The 19004-nt window shown below is 45.2% G+C and overlaps 5 non-coding genes and 2 pseudogenes across 5 annotated transcripts; all 7 read left to right on the forward strand.

Moving 5' to 3' along the window:
• Nucleotides 1-1528: 1528 nt before the first annotated feature.
• On the forward strand, nucleotides 1529-1699 carry LOC130310806 (U2 spliceosomal RNA; annotated as a pseudogene).
• Nucleotides 1700-3773: 2074 nt separating this feature from the next.
• On the forward strand, nucleotides 3774-3964 carry LOC130310786 (U2 spliceosomal RNA). Its single transcript, XR_008859267.1, has one exon. It is a non-coding gene; the product is annotated as a U2 spliceosomal RNA (small nuclear RNA).
• A 2082-nt stretch (nucleotides 3965-6046) lies between these two features.
• LOC130310787 (U2 spliceosomal RNA) lies at nucleotides 6047-6237 on the forward strand. Its single transcript, XR_008859268.1, has one exon. It is a non-coding gene; the product is annotated as a U2 spliceosomal RNA (small nuclear RNA).
• A 2092-nt stretch (nucleotides 6238-8329) lies between these two features.
• Nucleotides 8330-8520, forward strand: LOC130310788 (U2 spliceosomal RNA). Its single transcript, XR_008859269.1, has one exon. It is a non-coding gene; the product is annotated as a U2 spliceosomal RNA (small nuclear RNA).
• A 2073-nt stretch (nucleotides 8521-10593) lies between these two features.
• LOC130310790 (U2 spliceosomal RNA) lies at nucleotides 10594-10784 on the forward strand. Its single transcript, XR_008859271.1, has one exon. It is a non-coding gene; the product is annotated as a U2 spliceosomal RNA (small nuclear RNA).
• Nucleotides 10785-12856: 2072 nt separating this feature from the next.
• Nucleotides 12857-13005, forward strand: LOC130310808 (U2 spliceosomal RNA; annotated as a pseudogene).
• A 5458-nt stretch (nucleotides 13006-18463) lies between these two features.
• On the forward strand, nucleotides 18464-18649 carry LOC130310803 (U2 spliceosomal RNA). Its single transcript, XR_008859283.1, has one exon. It is a non-coding gene; the product is annotated as a U2 spliceosomal RNA (small nuclear RNA).
• Nucleotides 18650-19004: the final 355 nt, after the last annotated feature.

Genomic DNA, 19004 nt, shown 5'->3' on the forward strand with positions numbered 1-19004 from the left:
TACATCCCAAGCAGATCTCAACAGAGTAAATTTGCATGTGAGGATTTTTTGTTGTGTGGCTGGGATGAATGTGAACTGGGGGAAGTGCCAATTATGCAGTTTTGGGAACCAAGAGAATATAGTAGTGGATGGTGTTAAGGAAAAAGAAGACATTGAAGTGCTAGGAGTGATATTTGACAAAGACCTCAAAGGAAAGAAAAGTTATGAGACTTTGGACAGTAAAATTGAGAAGAAGCTATCCTTCTGGAGGTTAAGGAACTTGTCACTTAAAGGGAAAGTTCTTATCATTAAGTCTGTAATCCTACCGCTTCTCTTGTATACGGCTATGGTGCTTCCTCCAGGGAAGTTATGGACTAGGAGAGTTACAAGGAAGCTTTTTGTGTTCTTCTGGGGGTCTAAGATGGAGAAAATGAGAAGAGAAGAAGTGATGAAGAGTATGAATTTGGGCGGATATAACTTTCCAAACATTGATCTGTTTTTAAAGGTGCACTATTTTCTTTTAATTTTTAAATTGATACAGTGCAATAATAGGGCGGCAGACATGAGTAAATACCTTGCAGGATGGTTGTTTTCCAAATGGGGCTGGTGTGAGAGGGATTTGAGGAGACCCATAGCACATGTGATACCTACCTTCTATGTGCTCCTCAGGTCTTTCAATGATCAATTTGGTTTGAGCTCTTTAGGTGAACCTGATAAAAAGAAAATAGAACAAGAAATAAGGAAAAATGAGAGATTATATGAAGTACCATTCTGCACTAATGCTCAGTCTGTGAAGATTTGGAAGTTTTTTAAAGTTATTGGACTATCAAACAGACAAAAAGACGTTAGTTGGATGTCCTTTCATGGCTGCCTCCCAACCCGATCTTTTTTAAATGGAAGAGGTTTGAGAATAAGTGACAGATGCCCAAGAGAGGGTTGTGGAGGTAGAGAAGACTTAGTGCACCTTTATTGGGACTGTTTTTATGCAAAAGAATTTTTTATGTTTTTAAAGAGGTTTTTAATCCAACTCACTGGATATAACAGTTTTTCTTTTGAGAAAGTTTTTATTGGTCAAGATCTTAGTAAAAAGGTAGATACACGTACTAATTGGATTCTTTTTTCTGTTTTTAAAGAGGTTTTATGGGACTCACGCAATTTGCTTGTTTTTAAAAATGTTGTTATTTCTCCGAGGGAATTGAAAAGATTGTTTTTAGGAAGGATTTTTACTATCTTTCTACTGGACAAAAAGACAATTGGTGAAGAAGAAGCGGAGAAAATCTGGATGCATACACGATGGAAGAATTTATAAGAAGTACGTAAAGGAGAAAGCTGTAAGTTTTTGACCAATTTCTGTGATTGTTTTTGACATGTTTTTTTGTTTTGTTTTTTGGTCACTTTTTCTTGGCACTCGGTTCCCTTAGTTAGTTTTTTCCGTATGATGTTTTTTCAGATATTGTTTTAAGTGACGAGTCTTGGTAGGTGACCTGATGATCGTCCAAACAATAGTCTGTAACTGAGGAAAAAAAAAAAAAGAAAAAAAAAAAAAAAAAAAAAAAAAAAAAAAAAATCTGTTCTTATCAGTTTAATATCTGATACGTCCCCTATCTGGGGACCATATATTAAATGGATTTTTGAGAACGGGGGCCGATTTCGAAGCTTGCTTCCGTCGCCCTATGCATTGACCCGATATGGCAGTATCTTCGGGTACAGTGCACCACCCCCTTACAGGGTTAAAAAGAAAGATTCCTACTTTCATTGCTACCTGCTTGCTGGCTAGCCAGCTAGCCAGCCCTGTGGGCCTTGCTGCTGCAGCCAAAAAACAAAAGGTGGTGCTGCTGCTGCTGCTTCTGCTGCTTCTGCTTGTGTCTGGCCGCTGTTGGAGCGTCCAGGCACAGGACTTCTGCTGCTGCTGACTAAATGGCCTCCTTAATTGGATCATTTGAGTAGCCAGCACACCTGTGCAGGTAGGGCATGACATGATAGGCAGCTGCCTTGATAGCGGGTGGGTGCTGAATGTTCCTAATTGACAAAATAAGATTAATGCTTATGAAGAAATATAAAATCTCATCCCTTCCCCAATATCGCGCCACACCCCTACCCCTTAATTCCCTGGTTGAACTTGATGGACATATGTCTTTTTTCGACCGTACTAACTATGTAACTATGTAACATAACATGGGGGGGGGTCTCCTGGCTGTTCACACAGGTGTGTCATTGCTGTACATTGACCATGCATTGCTTCTGTGGTATTGCAAAGGCAAAGACAAATGCTTCCAGCCATCCATTGCACTAATGGATTGGTCATCAGCTGGCTGTCTATGTCCCGCATCAATATAGACCAAAGTACAGAGGGTTAGGCTATGCTATTGTGCACCTACCTGATGCATCAGAAGGTGCGAGGCCCTTGCTAAATTCTGTGCACAGACTTTGAGATCTATACTTTAGACTGTATCTAAACCTGCTCCAACATGGACTGACATTCTGGCCTACTTTCAGCCGATGCGACTTGTCTGTCGCTGAACAGTCGCTTTTTATGTATTCAGCACCTATGTATAATGTTGTAAAAATGCTCTAGAAGCTAAAGTCGCAGAAATGTCACACATATTTGGCCTGCAACTTTCTGTGCGACAAATTCAGACAGGAAAAATCAGTATAAATCCTTAGAAAATTATCCCCCAGTGTCTCCATCTGCTGGCGGTATTGAATAAGCATTGCTGCACTGATGGGGTATGCATTAGACGAAAAAAAAGAAGAAAAAGAAGAATAATACGCCCAGAAAAGAGGCGAAAAGGAGAAAAACGTAAAAAAACGTGAAAAAAAAGTAAGAGGAAGAGAAGGGAAAAAAAGGTGGAAATGGGTTTAAAAGTGATTTCGGCGGAGAAATATATATATATATATATATATATATATATATATATATACGCGCACACACACACATATATATAAACGTATTCTCCGTTGAGATATTGCAGCCGCTGCTGTGTCCAGGCCCAGGAGCCTTAGCACTGTGCTGTGATGTCACTCAATACCACTGACATCACTAGGTGTAAACAACATCTCTCCTTTGCTGTGTATGTGACTATGGAGCTGTTTGGTGATGTCGTCTATTATGGCCTTCATAGAAGCAACAGGAGATTGTTGCATCCATCTAGAACCCTCAGAACTACAGTGCTATGATGTCACTCACTTCCACAGGCCTTGCAGAGTGTAAACAACAACAACCCAGCTTTGTTGTGTATGTAACCATAGGGATTTGTGATGTCACCTAGAACCTTCACAGCAGCGACAGCTTTATGAGGAGCATCAGCACTGCTCTGCCTGAGCAGAACCATCACCGCCATAGGTTGTCAAATAACCCGGATTTAACCCACACAGGTAAGTCCAATGGGGTGCAGGCATGTCCTCTATGCTTACAGCTTCCCGTGGGTGTTGGTTTGATACCGTTTGGGGACAGCCAAGGAGGCATCTGCAGGCAACAAAGGTAGGTGTGTGCTTGTGTGTGTGTTTCCTATGCAGATCCTAAGCCCAGTGTCACATGCAAGTAGGAGGAGTAAGAAGGGTTCCTGGCAAATCCGGGTTATGGATTGCATTTAAAAAGGCCCCGTGGGAGTGCAATGGGCCCCTGTCTTGCTGCTTAGCAATAATGGTATGGGTTTAGGTTCTGCTGTGTGTACTGGTGGTTGACTGCCCCCCAGCCCAGAGTGTGCATGGAAAATTGTCTGGCAGCCTCCCTGACAGCAAGCAGTGATAGTGCCCATGAAGGGGACCTTGTTGGGCCCGCCCCTTTCACGGTTATCGCTTCTCGGCCTTTTGGCTAAGATCAAGTGTAGTATCTGTTCTTATCAGTTTAATATCTGATACGTCCCCTATCTGGGGACCATATATTAAATGGATTTTTGAGAACGGGGGCCGATTTCGAAGCTTGCTTCCGTCGCCCTATGCATTGACCCGATATGGCAGTATCTTCGGGTACAGTGCACCACCCCCTTACAGGGTTAAAAAGAAAGATTCCTACTTTCATTGCTACCTGCTTGCTGGCTAGCCAGCTAGCCAGCCCTGTGGGCCTTGCTGCTGCAGCCAAAAAACAAAAGGTGGTGCTGCTGCTGCTGCTTCTGCTGCTTCTGCTTGTGTCTGGCCGCTGTTGGAGCGTCCAGGCACAGGACTTCTGCTGCTGCTGACTAAATGGCCTCCTTAATTGGATCATTTGAGTAGCCAGCACACCTGTGCAGGTAGGGCATGACATGATAGGCAGCTGCCTTGATAGCGGGTGGGTGCTGAATGTTCCTAATTGACAAAATAAGATTAATGCTTATGAAGAAATATAAAATCTCATCCCTTCCCCAATATCGCGCCACACCCCTACCCCTTAATTCCCTGGTTGAACTTGATGGACATATGTCTTTTTTCGACCGTACTAACTATGTAACTATGTAACATAACATGGGGGGGGGTCTCCTGGCTGTTCACACAGGTGTGTCATTGCTGTACATTGACCATGCATTGCTTCTGTGGTATTGCAAAGGCAAAGACAAATGCTTCCAGCCATCCATTGCACTAATGGATTGGTCATCAGCTGGCTGTCTATGTCCCGCATCAATATAGACCAAAGTACAGAGGGTTAGGCTATGCTATTGTGCACCTACCTGATGCATCAGAAGGTGCGAGGCCCTTGCTAAATTCTGTGCACAGACTTTGAGATCTATACTTTAGACTGTATCTAAACCTGCTCCAACATGGACTGACATTCTGGCCTACTTTCAGCCGATGCGACTTGTCTGTCGCTGAACAGTCGCTTTTTATGTATTCAGCACCTATGTATAATGTTGTAAAAATGCTCTAGAAGCTAAAGTCGCAGAAATGTCACACATATTTGGCCTGCAACTTTCTGTGCGACAAATTCAGACAGGAAAAATCAGTATAAATCCTTAGAAAATTATCCCCCAGTGTCTCCATCTGCTGGCGGTATTGAATAAGCATTGCTGCACTGATGGGGTATGCATTAGACGAAAAAAAAGAAGAAAAAGAAGAATAATACGCCCAGAAAAGAGGCGAAAAGGAGAAAAACGTAAAAAAACGTGAAAAAAAAGTAAGAGGAAGAGAAGGGAAAAAAAGGTGGAAATGGGTTTAAAAGTGATTTCGGCGGAGAAATATATATATATATATATATATATATATATATATATATATATATATACGCGCACACACACACATATATATAAACGTATTCTCCGTTGAGATATTGCAGCCGCTGCTGTGTCCAGGCCCAGGAGCCTTAGCACTGTGCTGTGATGTCACTCAATACCACTGACATCACTAGGTGTAAACAACATCTCTCCTTTGCTGTGTATGTGACTATGGAGCTGTTTGGTGATGTCGTCTATTACGGCCTTCATAGAAGCAACAGGAGATTGTTGCATCCATCTAGAACCCTCAGAACTACAGTGCTATGATGTCACTCACTTCCACAGGCCTTGCAGAGTGTAAACAACAACAACCCAGCTTTGTTGTGTATGTAACCATAGGGATTTGTGATGTCACCTAGAACCTTCACAGCAGCGACAGCTTTATGAGGAGCATCAGCACTGCTCTGCCTGAGCAGAACCATCACCGCCATAGGTTGTCAAATAACCCGGATTTAACCCACACAGGTAAGTCCAATGGGGTGCAGGCATGTCCTCTATGCTTACAGCTTCCCGTGGGTGTTGGTTTGATACCGTTTGGGGACAGCCAAGGAGGCATCTGCAGGCAACAAAGGTAGGTGTGTGCTTGTGTGTGTGTTTCCTATGCAGATCCTAAGCCCAGTGTCACATGCAAGTAGGAGGAGTAAGAAGGGTTCCTGGCAAATCCGGGTTATGGATTGCATTTAAAAAGGCCCCGTGGGAGTGCAATGGGCCCCTGTCTTGCTGCTTAGCAATAATGGTATGGGTTTAGGTTCTGCTGTGTGTACTGGTGGTTGACTGCCCCCCAGCCCAGAGTGTGCATGGAAAATTGTCTGGCAGCCTCCCTGACAGCAAGCAGTGATAGTGCCCATGAAGGGGACCTTGTTGGGCCCGCCCCTTTCACGGTTATCGCTTCTCGGCCTTTTGGCTAAGATCAAGTGTAGTATCTGTTCTTATCAGTTTAATATCTGATACGTCCCCTATCTGGGGACCATATATTAAATGGATTTTTGAGAACGGGGGCCGATTTCGAAGCTTGCTTCCGTCGCCCTATGCATTGACCCGATATGGCAGTATCTTCGGGTACAGTGCACCACCCCCTTACAGGGTTAAAAAGAAAGATTCCTACTTTCATTGCTACCTGCTTGCTGGCTAGCCAGCTAGCCAGCCCTGTGGGCCTTGCTGCTGCAGCCAAAAAACAAAAGGTGGTGCTGCTGCTGCTGCTTCTGCTGCTTCTGCTTGTGTCTGGCCGCTGTTGGAGCGTCCAGGCACAGGACTTCTGCTGCTGCTGACTAAATGGCCTCCTTAATTGGATCATTTGAGTAGCCAGCACACCTGTGCAGGTAGGGCATGACATGATAGGCAGCTGCCTTGATAGCGGGTGGGTGCTGAATGTTCCTAATTGACAAAATAAGATTAATGCTTATGAAGAAATATAAAATCTCATCCCTTCCCCAATATCGCGCCACACCCCTACCCCTTAATTCCCTGGTTGAACTTGATGGACATATGTCTTTTTTCGACCGTACTAACTATGTAACTATGTAACATAACATGGGGGGGGGGGGGGGGGTCTCCTGGCTGTTCACACAGGTGTGTCATTGCTGTACATTGACCATGCATTGCTTCTGTGGTATTGCAAAGGCAAAGACAAATGCTTCCAGCCATCCATTGCACTAATGGATTGGTCATCAGCTGGCTGTCTATGTCCCGCATCAATATAGACCAAAGTACAGAGGGTTAGGCTATGCTATTGTGCACCTACCTGATGCATCAGAAGGTGCGAGGCCCTTGCTAAATTCTGTGCACAGACTTTGAGATCTATACTTTAGACTGTATCTAAACCTGCTCCAACATGGACTGACATTCTGGCCTACTTTCAGCCGATGCGACTTGTCTGTCGCTGAACAGTCGCTTTTTATGTATTCAGCACCTATGTATAATGTTGTAAAAATGCTCTAGAAGCTAAAGTCGCAGAAATGTCACACATATTTGGCCTGCAACTTTCTGTGCGACAAATTCAGACAGGAAAAATCAGTATAAATCCTTAGAAAATTATCCCCCAGTGTCTCCATCTGCTGGCGGTATTGAATAAGCATTGCTGCACTGATGGGGTATGCATTAGACGAAAAAAAAGAAGAAAAAGAAGAATAATACGCCCAGAAAAGAGGCGAAAAGGAGAAAAACGTAAAAAAACGTGAAAAAAAAGTAAGAGGAAGAGAAGGGAAAAAAAGGTGGAAATGGGTTTAAAAGTGATTTCGGCGGAGAAATATATATATATATATATATATATATATATATATATATATATATATATACGCGCACACACACACATATATATAAACGTATTCTCCGTTGAGATATTGCAGCCGCTGCTGTGTCCAGGCCCAGGAGCCTTAGCACTGTGCTGTGATGTCACTCAATACCACTGACATCACTAGGTGTAAACAACATCTCTCCTTTGCTGTGTATGTGACTATGGAGCTGTTTGGTGATGTTGTCTATTATGGCCTTCATAGAAGCAACAGGAGATTGTTGCATCCATCTAGAACCCTCAGAACTACAGTGCTATGATGTCACTCACTTCCACAGGCCTTGCAGAGTGTAAACAACAACAACCCAGCTTTGTTGTGTATGTAACCATAGGGATTTGTGATGTCACCTAGAACCTTCACAGCAGCGACAGCTTTATGAGGAGCATCAGCACTGCTCTGCCTGAGCAGAACCATCACCGCCATAGGTTGTCAAATAACCCGGATTTAACCCACACAGGTAAGTCCAATGGGGTGCAGGCATGTCCTCTATGCTTACAGCTTCCCGTGGGTGTTGGTTTGATACCGTTTGGGGACAGCCAAGGAGGCATCTGCAGGCAACAAAGGTAGGTGTGTGCTTGTGTGTGTGTTTCCTATGCAGATCCTAAGCCCAGTGTCACATGCAAGTAGGAGGAGTAAGAAGGGTTCCTGGCAAATCCGGGTTATGGATTGCATTTAAAAAGGCCCCGTGGGAGTGCAATGGGCCCCTGTCTTGCTGCTTAGCAATAATGGTATGGGTTTAGGTTCTGCTGTGTGTACTGGTGGTTGACTGCCCCCCAGCCCAGAGTGTGCATGGAAAATTGTCTGGCAGCCTCCCTGACAGCAAGCAGTGATAGTGCCCATGAAGGGGACCTTGTTGGGCCCGCCCCTTTCACGGTTATCGCTTCTCGGCCTTTTGGCTAAGATCAAGTGTAGTATCTGTTCTTATCAGTTTAATATCTGATACGTCCCCTATCTGGGGACCATATATTAAATGGATTTTTGAGAACGGGGGCCGATTTCGAAGCTTGCTTCCGTCGCCCTATGCATTGACCCGATATGGCAGTATCTTCGGGTACAGTGCACCACCCCCTTACAGGGTTAAAAAGAAAGATTCCTACTTTCATTGCTACCTGCTTGCTGGCTAGCCAGCTAGCCAGCTCTGTGGGCCTTGCTGCTGCAGCCAAAAAACAAAAGGTGGTGCTGCTGCTGCTGCTTCTGCTGCTTCTGCTTGTGTCTGGCCGCTGTTGGAGCGTCCAGGCACAGGACTTCTGCTGCTGCTGACTAAATGGCCTCCTTAATTGGATCATTTGAGTAGCCAGCACACCTGTGCAGGTAGGGCATGACATGATAGGCAGCTGCCTTGATAGCGGGTGGGTGCTGAATGTTCCTAATTGACAAAATAAGATTAATGCTTATGAAGAAATATAAAATCTCATCCCTTCCCCAATATCGCGCCACACCCCTACCCCTTAATTCCCTGGTTGAACTTGATGGACATATGTCTTTTTTCGACCGTACTAACTATGTAACTATGTAACATAACATGGGGGGGGGGTCTCCTGGCTGTTCACACAGGTGTGTCATTGCTGTACATTGACCATGCATTGCTTCTGTGGTATTGCAAAGGCAAAGACAAATGCTTCCAGCCATCCATTGCACTAATGGATTGGTCATCAGCTGGCTGTCTATGTCCCGCATCAATATAGACCAAAGCACAGAGGGTTAGGCTATGCTATTGTGCACCTACCTGATGCATCAGAAGGTGCGAGGCCCTTGCTAAATTCTGTGCACAGACTTTGAGATCTATACTTTAGACTGTATCTAAACCTGCTCCAACATGGACTGACATTCTGGCCTACTTTCAGCCGATGCGACTTGTCTGTCGCTGAACAGTCGCTTTTTATGTATTCAGCACCTATGTATAATGTTGTAAAAATGCTCTAGAAGCTAAAGTCGCAGAAATGTCACACATATTTGGCCTGCAACTTTCTGTGCGACAAATTCAGACAGGAAAAATCAGTATAAATCCTTAGAAAATTATCCCCCAGTGTCTCCATCTGCTGGCGGTATTGAATAAGCATTGCTGCACTGATGGGGTATGCATTAGACGAAAAAAAAGAAGAAAAAGAAGAATAATACGCCCAGAAAAGAGGCGAAAAGGAGAAAAACGTAAAAAAACGTGAAAAAAAAGTAAGAGGAAGAGAAGGGAAAAAAAGGTGGAAATGGGTTTAAAAGTGATTTCGGCGGAGAAATATATATATATATATATATATATATATATATATATACGCGCACACACACACATATATATAAACGTATTCTCCGTTGAGATATTGCAGCCGCTGCTGTGTCCAGGCCCAGGAGCCTTAGCACTGTGCTGTGATGTCACTCAATACCACTGACATCACTAGGTGTAAACAACATCTCTCCTTTGCTGTGTATGTGACTATGGAGCTGTTTGGTGATGTCGTCTATTATGGCCTTCATAGAAGCAACAGGAGATTGTTGCATCCATCTAGAACCCTCAGAACTACAGTGCTATGATGTCACTCACTTCCACAGGCCTTGCAGAGTGTAAACAACAACAACCCAGCTTTGTTGTGTATGTAACCATAGGGATTTGTGATGTCACCTAGAACCTTCACAGCAGCGACAGCTTTATGAGGAGCATCAGCACTGCTCTGCCTGAGCAGAACCATCACCGCCATAGGTTGTCAAATAACCCGGATTTAACCCACACAGGTAAGTCCAATGGGGTGCAGGCATGTCCTCTATGCTTACAGCTTCCCGTGGGTGTTGGTTTGATACCGTTTGGGGACAGCCAAGGAGGCATCTGCAGGCAACAAAGGTAGGTGTGTGCTTGTGTGTGTGTTTCCTATGCAGATCCTAAGCCCAGTGTCACATGCAAGTAGGAGGAGTAAGAAGGGTTCCTGGCAAATCCGGGTTATGGATTGCATTTAAAAAGGCCCCGTGGGAGTGCAATGGGCCCCTGTCTTGCTGCTTAGCAATAATGGTATGGGTTTAGGTTCTGCTGTGTGTACTGGTGGTTGACTGCCCCCCAGCCCAGAGTGTGCATGGAAAATTGTCTGGCAGCCTCCCTGACAGCAAGCAGTGATAGTGCCCATGAAGGGGACCTTGTTGGGCCCGCCCCTTTCACGGTTATCGCTTCTCGGCCTTTTGGCTAAGATCAAGTGTAGTATCTGTTCTTATCAGTTTAATATCTGATACGTCCCCTATCTGGGGACCATATATTAAATGGATTTTTGAGAACGGGGGCCGATTTCGAAGCTTGCTTCCGTCGCCCTATGCATTGACCCGATATGGCAGTATCTTCGGGTACAGTGCACCACCCCCTTACAGGGTTAAAAAGAAAGATTCCTACTTTCATTGCTACCTGCTTGCTGGCTAGCCAGCTAGCCAGCCCTGTGGGCCTTGCTGCTGCAGCCAAAAAACAAAAGGTGGTGCTGCTGCTGCTGCTTCTGCTGCTTCTGCTTGTGTCTGGCCGCTGTTGGAGCGTCCAGGCACAGGACTTCTGCTGCTGCTGACTAAATGGCCTCCTTAATTGGATCATTTGAGTAGCCAGCACACCTGTGCAGGTAGGGCATGACATGATAGGCAGCTGCCTTGATAGCGGGTGGGTGCTGAATGTTCCTAATTGACAAAATAAGATTAATGCTTATGAAGAAATATAAAATCTCATCCCTTCCCCAATATCGCGCCACACCCCTACCCCTTAATTCCCTGGTTGAACTTGATGGACATATGTCTTTTTTCGACCGTACTAACTATGTAACTATGTAACATAACATGGGGGGGGGTCTCCTGGCTGTTCACACAGGTGTGTCATTGCTGTACATTGACCATGCATTGCTTCTGTGGTATTGCAAAGGCAAAGACAAATGCTTCCAGCCATCCATTGCACTAATGGATTGGTCATCAGCTGGCTGTCTATGTCCCGCATCAATATAGACCAAAGTACAGAGGGTTAGGCTATGCTATTGTGCACCTACCTGATGCATCAGAAGGTGCGAGGCCCTTGCTAAATTCTGTGCACAGACTTTGAGATCTATACTTTAGACTGTATCTAAACCTGCTCCAACATGGACTGACATTCTGGCCTACTTTCAGCCGATGCGACTTGTCTGTCGCTGAACAGTCGCTTTTTATGTATTCAGCACCTATGTATAATGTTGTAAAAATGCTCTAGAAGCTAAAGTCGCAGAAATGTCACACATATTTGGCCTGCAACTTTCTGTGCGACAAATTCAGACAGGAAAAATCAGTATAAATCCTTAGAAAATTATCCCCCAGTGTCTCCATCTGCTGGCGGTATTGAATAAGCATTGCTGCACTGATGGGGTATGCATTAGACGAAAAAAAAGAAGAAAAAGAAGAATAATACGCCCAGAAAAGAGGCGAAAAGGAGAAAAACGTAAAAAAACGTGAAAAAAAAGTAAGAGGAAGAGAAGGGAAAAAAAGGTGGAAATGGGTTTAAAAGTGATTTCGGCGGAGAAATATATATATATATATATATATATATATATATATATACGCGCACACACACACATATATATAAACGTATTCTCCGTTGAGATATTGCAGCCGCTGCTGTGTCCAGGCCCAGGAGCCTTAGCACTGTGCTGTGATGTCACTCAATACCACTGACATCACTAGGTGTAAACAACATCTCTCCTTTGCTGTGTATGTGACTATGGAGCTGTTTGGTGATGTCGTCTATTATGGCCTTCATAGAAGCAACAGGAGATTGTTGCATCCATCTAGAACCCTCAGAACTACAGTGCTATGATGTCACTCACTTCCACAGGCCTTGCAGAGTGTAAACAACAACAACCCAGCTTTGTTGTGTATGTAACCATAGGGATTTGTGATGTCACCTAGAACCTTCACAGCAGCGACAGCTTTATGAGGAGCATCAGCACTGCTCTGCCTGAGCAGAACCATCACCGCCATAGGTTGTCAAATAACCCGGATTTAACCCACACAGGTAAGTCCAATGGGGTGCAGGCATGTCCTCTATGCTTACAGCTTCCCGTGGGTGTTGGTTTGATACCGTTTGGGGACAGCCAAGGAGGCATCTGCAGGCAACAAAGGTAGGTGTGTGCTTGTGTGTGTGTTTCCTATGCAGATCCTAAGCCCAGTGTCACATGCAAGTAGGAGGAGTAAGAAGGGTTCCTGGCAAATCCGGGTTATGGATTGCATTTAAAAAGGCCCCGTGGGAGTGCAATGGGCCCCTGTCTTGCTGCTTAGCAATAATGGTATGGGTTTAGGTTCTGCTGTGTGTACTGGTGGTTGACTGCCCCCCAGCCCAGAGTGTGCATGGAAAATTGTCTGGCAGCCTCCCTGACAGCAAGCAGTGATAGTGCCCATGAAGGGGACCTTGTTGGGCCCGCCCCTTTCACGGTTATCGCTTCTCGGCCTTTTGGCTAAGATCAAGTGTAGTATCTGCATTTGGTCTGGTCGGAAGGTGTCTGTGGTACCCCGCTTCTCGGCCTTGGGGGATTGTCTCTCCTTACGGAGCGACTTCACCCCCTTGCTGCTATTGGGGAGCGGGCTTAGTCCACAGACAACGGGTTGCGATCCCCCTGTCTCTGGGACCTTGTGTCTCAGAAGGCATTTTCGGTACGTTGAGCGTTACCTGTAGCTTCGGAAGCACCTAGGGTACCCCCGACCTCTGCCTTGGGTAAGGGTTCCGCTTTTATAGCGGGATTCCGAGCCCCTGCTGCTATTGGGGAAGGGGCTTAGTCCCTGGGTGTGGAAGATGCCGTTCTCCTGGGCTTTCCCCTCTGGGGAAATGTCGATGCGAAATACCATCCGCATAGAGGTGTCGGAGAGCCATCGTCAGTTGAAGAACCTCCGCTTCATTGCGGAGGTGATTCTTCTTGACTACTTCCGCCTCAATAGGGAGGACATCCTGTGTCTAAATGACCAGGAAAGCCGTGGCCTGTATACCGTCACCTTCACGGCCACGGCATGTTGCGATAACATCTATGCAACCTTGTCTGGTGCGGACCAGAGGGACGATCGACTCGACGGTCTTTCGTTCCAGTTCCTCTATGGTGAGGAACATATACCGTTGGTGGTGGCTATGCACAGCCCTCATGTGACCACGGAGGATATAGCCACTTTTCTTCGGCGATACTGCGAAGAGGTGCGGTTCGCAAACAAAATCTTGAACTCCGTGCGGTTCTGGAACGGCAAGAGGAAGTTCTGGGTCAAGCTCCGTAAGGATCCCGGTGGTATTGGGGGTCTTTGCCATCCGCCCCCAAATTTTGCCATCGGGAGAGTTCGGGGCTTCCTGTTCTATCCTCAAATGCCTATGTATTGCCGAAATTGCTTGAGGTTTGGCCACACCCAGGAGACCTGCGGCGCGGAGCGTGTGATTCGCTGCAATAGGTGTGGCCAAGAAGGTCACATAGCCTCAAGATGTAGCCATTCAAAAAGGTGCAACCTCTGCGGAGAGGAAAATCACGATTTTAATTCCTGTCCCCATAAAGCAAAAACTACGATGGGTGGGTCAAGGCTGGGCCCACCCAAAGAGGGGACAGGACAAAAGACGTCCTTTTTTAAGATGCCCAAACCCCAGATGGCAGGTACTGATGGGTCCAGGCCCAAGACCTCTGGTGCTCCATCGGGGGGCCCACCGGTGGTAGTGCTAGGGGGAGGCCATGGGGATTCCACGAAGCCCGGGCGGGTGATCGAGTTTACTGCCCGGGAAATTGAAAGACGTCGATCGACTTCCTACCTGGCTCAAGAGCCCGCCGAAACTTCTGAAGGGGGCTCACCTGTGGCGGGTGGCAGCCGACGGGCCTCGGTGGGGGCAAAGGTGGACCCAAAATTACAGCATAAGCCAGGTACTGGCTTGGCCCAGGGTCGCCCTGCTCCGGACGAAGAGGCCCCGGTGAAAGCCCGCCGGAAGGGGAGCCAGGTGGCCAGGTCTGAGCCCGGTCCTGTTACTCCGCCTATACAGGACAGGGCCAAGAAGACAAGTGGCGCCAAACCAGGGTTTGCTGCCCCGCCAGCAGTGGACCCGGTGGGTAAAACTGGCCATCGTCGATCGATGGGGAAGTTGGAGCAACAGTCCTCAGCAACGCTTGCTGGGGAACAAGCGATGAAAACTTCCCAAGGTAGCGGCAAAGGTTCCGGAAAAGAGGCCTCACAGGCCCCTGTGCAGCAGTTCCAGTCGTCAAATGATGAAAGAAGACGCAGATCCATCAGCCGGGGGCCAGAGATTACATCGAGTGAGAGCAACACAGAGGATATGGACAGCAGTGTGACATTTAAAAGACAAAGAGAAGAAGAAGAGGAAGACATTCAAAGGAAAGCGGCGTGCCGTAGTTCGGACGAGAGCGAGCTCAGGGTCGGGGCATCATCGATCTCAAGCTCCGACCCTCAGAACATCAAGGAGCTGATGACCCCGCAGGCGGGGGATGACGGTACGCAGCTTATTATTGACTTTGATTCTCCAAGCACGGACTCTCCATAAACTATGCCTATCCCTGTAAAAATTGCCTCACTCAATGTGAGGTCCTTAAAGAGCCCTGATCGCAGGGCTGCTTTATTTTCTTATCTAGAGACATGTGACTTTGACCTTTGCCTGCTACAAGAATGTGGAATCCCTAGTAAAATGGACTATAAAGACTTAAAAGAAGACTGGAAGCTGGGCCCATCCATATGGTCCGGTGCAAATGACTGTCGTTCTGTGGGTGTTGGGCTGCTCTGCCGAGGCCAGTCCTTTTCTATTCATACAGTAACTGAGATTGTGCCTGGCAGAGCTCTTTTAATTCATCTATATTTTAATGGACTTTTAATTCGTGTTTTAAATGTGTATGCCCCTCCTGATAAACAGGAGCGGGCAGAACTATTTGAAATTTTACCACTGTTTTGTGTTGGGTCTTCCCCCCTGCTGGTGGGAGGTGATTTTAACTGCATACGTGATGGGGAACACCGGCAGGGTGGGGATATTAATCGTAAAGACCGCACTTCTTACCTGCTTAAAAATTTTATTGATGATTTTAATTTGAAAGATTGCTGGAAGGATCTCTTGCCGGAGGACCCGGGCGCCACATGGTCCAATGGAAGAGTGAGCTCCAGAATCGATTTTATTTTTTCCTCTAGAGCTTTTAAACCCCTGAAATGCACGCTCGAGCAGAATATCTTCTCTGATCATAAGCTCCTCTTGGTGGGCCTGGAGCTAGAGGGGGAGCAAAAAGCAAAAAGGGGCCTCTGGAGATTAAACACCACACTCCTAGAGGACCCTGAGATAAAAGAGGAGTTTGTGCGGACCTACCAGTGCTGGCAATCACAAAGAAAACCCCACGAGCCTATGCTGCACTGGTGGGAGGGCACCAAATCTAAAATCAGATTTTTTTTTATCAAAGCAGGTAAGAAGAAGGCAAAAATGGAAAAACAGTGGTTTTATGTTCTTAACATGCGTTTAAATGTACTTTTTAAATTGAAAGAAGCTGGTATGGATGTAGAAAATGATATTTTAAACCTTAAAACTGAAATAAAACATGCCATAGAAAAGAAAGGGAAACAAATCATTTTTAACTCGCATGTGCAGCACCTGGAGGAGGGCGAGAAATGTTCCCGTTTCTTTTTTAAAAAAGTGATGAATAGGAGGGATATCATCCAAAACCTTGAGGGTGAATCCACTCCAAAAGGCATGTTAGATGCAGTTTTTAACTTCTACCAGCTTCTTTTTAATAAGAAAGATCTTAATCCATCCTTTTTAGAACATGTTCTTAATTCCCTTGATTTTAAGCTAGATGTTTTAGACCAGGAGGTTTTATCCCGTGATCTTAACTTAGATGAACTTTTATTTGTTTTTAAAAGTTTTTCTAGTGGGAAGGCCCCTGGGGAAGATGGTTTACCCATCGAATTTTATTTAGCTTTTTGGGATATTTTAAAGGATGATATGGTTTTATTGTATAAAGAAACTTTTATTGTTAATGAACTTCCCCCTTCCTGGAGGAGGGGGATTGTATCATTACTTTTTAAAAAGGGTGAAAAGGATATGCTAAAAAATTGGCGCCCCATCACACTTTTAAATGTCGATTATAAAGTTTTAGCCAAGTTATTAGCTGTCCGTTTTAAACCTTTTATTCATAAATTAATTCACCCAAATCAGGTTTGTGGGGTACCTGGAAGGTCTATAGCTGAATCCCTAAATATTTTAAGAGATGTTTTATGGTATTTTAAGGATAGAAATCAAACTGTAGCAATTTTATCCTTAGACTTTGAAAAAGCCTTTGATAGGGTCTCCCATGAATACCTGTTTTTAGTTCTTAAAAAGATGGCAGTGCCTGAAACGATTTTAAGCCGAATCATGCTTTTATACCGATCCTGTTTTAGTCAAGTCTCTGTTAATGGCTTTTTAACCAGCGGTGTTCCTCTTTTATCAGGTGTCAAACAGGGCTGCCCCCTGTCCCCACTCCTTTTTATTTGCGCAATCGAACCACTGATGGCCCTCCTCAGAAAAGACCGGGTAGTAAGAGGCGTACCGATACCTAGTGGAGGAGGGACCCATCTAAAGGTGTTGGGGTACATGGATGATGTCACCATACTGTGCCCGGACTCTCCATCCATGAGGGGGGCATTGAGGAACACCAGCTATTTCTGCGAGGTCTCTGGTTTTAAGCTAAACACAGATAAATGTGACTGTTTTTATATTGGCTCCTGGGATTCATCCATCACCCCAGAAGTCACAATGCAACAGGATCAAATTAAAGTTTTAGGTATTGTTTTTAACCAGGTCAATGATGGGAGCCCTAACTGGGATTCAGCTATAGCTAAGATGGAGAAGAAGATTTTAATGTGGAATCTTAGAAACCTTACCATGGAGGGGAAGATTTTAATAATAAAGATGGTTTTACTCCCTATTATGCTATACATTGCCATGGTATTTCCTCCATCTATTTTATACATTAAAAAAGTAACTAGAATTGTTTTTACTTTTTTATGGGGTTCAAAAATGGAGAAATTAAAGCGTGATTTTATGTACAAAAGTAAAGATAATGGCGGGAAAGATGTTCCTAACCTTTTTACTTTCTTTTACATAAAGTATTTCTGTTTCTGTTTTAAAATGATTAAATCCGATGGCATTTTTAGCTGCTTTTTAAGGTACGCTGCGGGCATGGTTTTTAAAAGATGGTTGCGCATCCCTCTGAACGCTCCGGTGCTTCTGTGTCCCCCAAAACATTATGTGGTGTTGGAAAAGACAGTCAGGCTCCTAGGTCTCCAAGATTTGGAGCCTGACATACTGGGGGACCAGAGAAAGGTATCAAAGGTCCTCAGGCGGAGTGAGGTTACCCTGGCAGTGTCCAATTTCACACAGGCAAGATCCAAAAAGGTATGGCGGAACGTGTACGGGAAGTTTCTGGCGAATGTACACAGGGATCTTGCCTGGGCAATCGTCCACCAGTGCCTCCCTACTCGTGAGTTCCAGCACAGGCGAGGACTGGTGGCGAGAGCCAAGTGCCCGAGAGATGGCTGCGGAGTGGACGAAACGGTGCTGCACATATTTTGGAACTGCCCTTTTGCACGGGAGCTTTGGAGGAAGGTAGGCCCACTTTTGAAGTGGGCCTGCGGCCTAAAAGATTTTAATCACGAATGTGTCTTTTACGGTCTTTTTAACTGCCCCAATTTTAAACAGCAGATGATCTGCTGGATGATTATTAATTGTTTTAAAAATGCCATCTGGAAAGTTAGGAACATCTTACTTTTTAAACATGATTTTATTGATGTTAAAAACTGTATAAAGCTGGCCCTGAGTGAGATGTACATCTATTACCTAAGAGACAAGAAACAGTTGGGGGCCAGCGAGGCAGCATCCATGTGGTGTCTGCCTCTATGGAACGAAATAACAATATAATCAGTTTTTATGACATTTGTATAATGTTTTATCCTGCCATTTCTATTTTTTCTCCTTTTATTACTGGTTTTATTATTTGTATTTTAAAACTTTTGTGAACCTTTTATTATTTTGCATTTTAAATTCTGTATGGTTTCTTATTTATTCAATAAAATTTTGTTGAAACCTTATCTGTTCTTATCAGTTTAATATCTGATACGTCCCCTATCTGGGGACCATATATTAAATGGATTTTTGAGAACGGGGGCCGATTTCGAAGCTTGCTTCCGTCGCCCTATGCATTGACCCGATATGGCAGTATCTTCGGGTACAGTGCACCACCCCCTTACAGGGTTAAAAATAAAGATTCCTACTTTCATTGCTACCTGCTTGCTGGCTAGCCAGCTAGCCAGCCCTGTGGGCCTTGCTGCTGCAGCCAAAAAACAAAAGGTGGTGCTGCTGCTGCTGCTTCTGCTGCTTCTGCTTGTGTCTGGCCGCTGTTGGAGCGTCCAGGCACAGGACTTCTGCTGCTGCTGACTAAATGGCCTCCTTAATTGGATCATTTGAGTAGCCAGCACACCTGTGCAGGTAGGGCATGACATGATAGGCAGCTGCCTTGATAGCGGGTGGGTGCTGAATGTTCCTAATTGACAAAATAAGATTAATGCTTATGAAGAAATATAAAATATCATCCCTTCC

Source organism: Hyla sarda, unplaced genomic scaffold (assembly GCF_029499605.1).
Source record: "Hyla sarda isolate aHylSar1 unplaced genomic scaffold, aHylSar1.hap1 scaffold_1598, whole genome shotgun sequence".
NCBI lineage: Eukaryota > Metazoa > Chordata > Amphibia > Anura > Hylidae > Hyla > Hyla sarda.